The following is a 4,896-nucleotide window of genomic DNA, read 5'->3' as shown; positions in this document are numbered from 1 at the left end:
GAAGATGTGGCACATATATACAACAGAATATTTGCACATATATACAATGGACTATTACTTGGTCATAAAAGGGAAAGAAATTGTGCCATTTGCAGAGATATAGATGGGCCTAGAGACTGTCATATAGCATAAATTAAGTCAGAAAGAGAAAAACAAATGTTATATATTAACACATATATGTGGAATCTAGAAAAATGATATAGATGAACTTATTTGCAAAGAGAACAAATGTATGGACACCAAGGGGGAGGATAAGAGGAGAGTGATATAAACTGGGAGATTGGGGTTGGCATATATACACTACTATGTGTAAAACAGATAACTAGTGAGAACCTACTGTATAGCACAAGGAACTCTATTCAATGCTCTTTGGTGACAAAGAGGGGACATATGTATAGGTACAATTGATTCACCTTGCTATACAGCAGAAACTAACACAACATTGTAAAGTGACTAAGTGAAAGTGAAAGTCACTCAGTCATGTCCGACTTTTTGCAACCCCATGGACGATACAGTCAATGGAATTCTCCAGGCCAGAATACTGGAGTGGGTAGCCTTTCCCTTCTCCAGGGGATCTTCCCAACCCAGGGATCGAACTCAGGTCTCCTGCATTGTAGCCAGATTCTTTACCAACTGAGCCACAAGGCAAGCCCAAGAATACTGGAGTGGTTGGCCTATCCCTTCTCCAGGGGATCTTCCTAACCCAAGAATCGAACCAGGGTCTCTTGCATTCCAGGCAGATTCTTCACCAACTGAGCTATCAGGGAAGTGTAAAGCAACTAAACTCCAATAAAAGATAAATTAAAAAAAATTTTTAACATGACAATGTTTTCTAAAAAAGGATAAGTAAGACTTACCAAGAAAATTCAAACAAAAATGAAGCAATCTCTGCAATATTGACTCATAATGGGTGACTTCAAGGGGAAAATCATTACACTAGAAAAGGAAGAGATCTTTAAAATGAATCCAAAGTAAAGTGATTGAAACTTTTATCCTTAGCTAACATAGCATCAAATCACATAAAGAAAACATGACATACAAGTTGGAAATAAACAGTAAGAAGCACAGTAGGAGAAATACTTACCCATCTTTCTGAATCTCTGACAAACCAAGTAGACAAAAGTATAATAAATAAAGATACATAAAATATTTAAATATTATAATATAACAGACTTAATAGATAACTGCATTTTAAAAACATGAAAAAGATTGTATCTCTCCTTGGTTCAAAAATCTCCATTGTCTTTCCAAACTCATTATTGTGATTCCTGTCTGTCTCTCTGACCTATTTCCAGCCATGGTCCTCTTCACTCACTCTATGCTGTTCAGTTGGACCTTCGTGTTGCTCTCCCCAAATACCCAAGTCTTCTCACCTCCAGTTCTATTTCTCTGTCAGTCATGCTCCTCTCTCATGAATAACTGCTCCCTCACTTACTTCCCACAAGTCCCTGCTCAAATGTCACCACTCCAGAAGGCCTTTGCCAAGGACCCTCTAACATGGTGGTCTCTCATCTCCTCAGGCTAGTCATTCCCTACCTCCTTACATGATTGACTTTTCTTCAAAGCATCTGTCAGAAATGAAAATGCATCTGTATGTATTTGCTTGATTATTTTCTGTCTCCTTCACTAGAACAAAAGCTCCTCAAACACTACCAAAAATTTACTTTGTCTTACTCACTCTACCATCCCTAGTGCTTTGGATGGAATCTGGATATATAAATACTTACATTTAAAATTAATAATTATGCATTTATGTATTACTTATTGAGTGAATGAATGGTTTACTGATTTCTGTATCTCCCAAAAACAGAACACATGTTTTTTTTAAGCTCATGGAATGTGTACAAAAACTGATTACATATTTTGCCACAGAAGAAATCACAATAACTTACCCAAAGTGTAAATAATACAGAAACCATTCACTGCCCATAATACAAGAAAATTAACAGTTAAGTAACAAATGAAACAGAAAAATCCAGCCACTTGAAAATATTAAAAATCAAAAGTTAAGACTGTAGTATATCTGGAAAGTAACAGCTATAAATGCCCTATACACTGAAACCAATTAAACACAGAAATAGCAAAGCTCTAATAGAACAATAATAGTCTAAAATGTATTTCTAAGCAAGGTAAAGTAAAAACTAACTCAACTAAAGAAAAAGAACCAAGAAATATTAAAATTAAAGATAGAAAATAATAAAAATTCAATAGGCAAAAGATAGATTAGGCAAGAAAATTTATTCAAGAGCTGATTCCTTCAAAAATCAAATAAAGAAAAAATTTTAAGTAGGTAAACTAATCAAGATGTTTAAAAACAAGCATAAAATTTTAGGACATAAACACATAAAATAAATTGAATTACAGGAGGATATATTGTCTGTACTATGCAATACATTTGAAATGTGGATAAAATTATAGTCCAGATGGTATGAATTTTATCAAACCTTCAAAAAACATAGTTCTGAGGCTAAATATTCCAGAGCATGAAAAAGAAGGCAAATTTTAAAACTCTTATTACAACGAATAACACTGCTACAAAAGCACAATATAGAGAATAGATAGATAGGTAATTTCTATACATAAATATAATACTGCAGGCCAAGCTAATCATCTGTGTACCATATCATTGATCCATCTATTTTTCAAATACAATAAAAAATTCAAAACACAGTAGGACAAAATACCACATTAACAATAGTAAAAAGGGAAAAAAAACTAAAAATAAAATAAACTTAATAAGCACCTTACAAGACTAATAAGAAGAAAATTTGATGTCAATTCTCCCTCCAATTAATCTATGAAATCAATATAAACCTATTGATTTGTTTGCAATGTCTCTTAATAGTGATCAAGATCATCTAGAAAAATGAACACACTGGTTTAGCTAGGAAAATTACATGAAAAAAGAGCAATGAGGGGAAACTAGCCCCACTAGGTAGTTAACATGCTTTAAAGCAACTGCCATTGAAAATTATTCAGTATTAGCATAGAAAAATATATACAGAGGAAATGGACAAAATGGATAGTATGAAAATAAAGCTAAATATATTATTTCATTTTTAATTGAAACTGATTAATTCATTTTAACATGAAATTACTTCACTAGGGAAGTAATAAATTATTCAGTAAGTAAGCTATGACACACTAGCCATTTACAAAAAATAATTAAAATAGTTTCCTGTCTCATTCTTTTCTACAGAATACATTCTAGATGCTTCAAAGATTAAAAAAAAAATTAAAATGTAAAATAACAAAAATAAAATTTGAGTGAATATTTTTGTAAACACAGAATGAAAAAAACCTTTCTATGCATCAAACAAAACTCCAGGAACTCTAAAAGAAGAATTTGATAAATGTTGGTATATAAAATTCAGTGTGCAAAAATATTCATTGAAAAGTCAAAATGCAAAGAAAAACCAAAAGTATTTTCAGACAATGTGAGAGAATGATGAATCATTTCCTTAATATATAAAAAAGTTCTGACAAATCAATAAAGAAAGATAATGAGAAGATTAGTCACAAGGACATGAACTAACATTTCAGAGAAAAAAGAACTTAAATGGGAAACAAACACAGAGAAAGATCCTCAATCTCATTCTTGATTAAAGATATAAAAATACAGCAATGGGATACCATTGTTTGCCGTCAGATAGTGTGGTAACTTAGTCAGTCAGTCATGTCAGATTCCTTGCGACCCCATGGATTATAGTCTGCCAGGCTCCTCTGTTCATGGAATTCTCCAGGCAAGAAAATGGAGTGGGTAGCCATTCCCTTTTCCAGGGGATCCTCCCAACACAGGGATTGAAACTGGATCTCCTGCATTGCAGGCAGATTCTTTACTGTATGAACCACCAGTTAAGCCCTGGTAAAGAACCTCCCTGCCAATGCAGGAGACAGAAGAGATGTGAGTTTGATCCCTAGGTCAGGGAGATTCCTTGAGGAGGGCAAGGCAACCCATTCCAGTATTCTTGCCTGGAGAATCTCATGAACAGAGGAGTTGGGGCTGGAGTCCATAGGGTTGCAAAGAGTTGGACACAACTGAAGAAACAGCACACAATGGAATTTACAACTCCATTGAGGGACTTAAGCAGTTCTTTTCTTACACTTTTAGAGAGAAGACACTGATACATCCTCTTACGAACAATTTGGAAATATCTGGTAAAATTTAATATACATATGCTCTTCGTTTGGCAAAAACGTGAAAGAATATTTCCCTCCAGTTATACTTGCATGAGTGTGCAAATGTATATACATTTGAGATGAACTGTAGCATTGTTTGTTTTAGCATGCATGTGCACACACACACATAAACATACACACAGGAGGAAAACTTCAGTTCAGTTCAGTCACTCAGTCGTGTCTGACTTTTTGTGACCCCATGGACTGCAGCATGCAAGGCCTCCCTGTCCATCACCAACTCCCAGAGTTTACTCAAACTCATGTCCATAGAGTCGGTGATGCCATCCAACCATCTCATCCTCTGTCATCCCCTTCTCCTCCCACCTTCAATCTTTCCCAGCATCAGGGTCTTTTCTAACAAGTCAGTTCTTCGCATCAGGTGGCCAAAGTATTGGAGTTTCAGCTTCAACATCAGTCCTTCCAATGAATATTCAGAACTGATTTCCTAAAAGAATAGACTGGTTGGATCTCCTTGCAGTCCAAGGGACTCCCAAGAGTCTTCTCCAACACCACATTTCAAAAACATCAATTCTTTGATGCTCAGCTTTCTTTATAGTCTAACTCTCACATCCATACATGACTACTGGAAAAACCATAGCCTTGACTAGACGGACCTTTTTTGGCAAAGTAATGTTTCTGCTTTTTAATATGTTGTCTAGGTTGGTCATAACTTTTCTTCTAAGGAATAAGCATCTTTTAATTTCATGGCTACAGTCA

This window comes from Bos indicus, chromosome 1 (genome assembly GCF_029378745.1).
Source record: "Bos indicus isolate NIAB-ARS_2022 breed Sahiwal x Tharparkar chromosome 1, NIAB-ARS_B.indTharparkar_mat_pri_1.0, whole genome shotgun sequence".
NCBI classification, from domain to species: Eukaryota; Metazoa; Chordata; class Mammalia; order Artiodactyla; family Bovidae; genus Bos; species Bos indicus.
The sequence above is the reverse complement of the archived record's forward strand: the minus strand, read 5'-3'. Positions refer to the sequence as shown.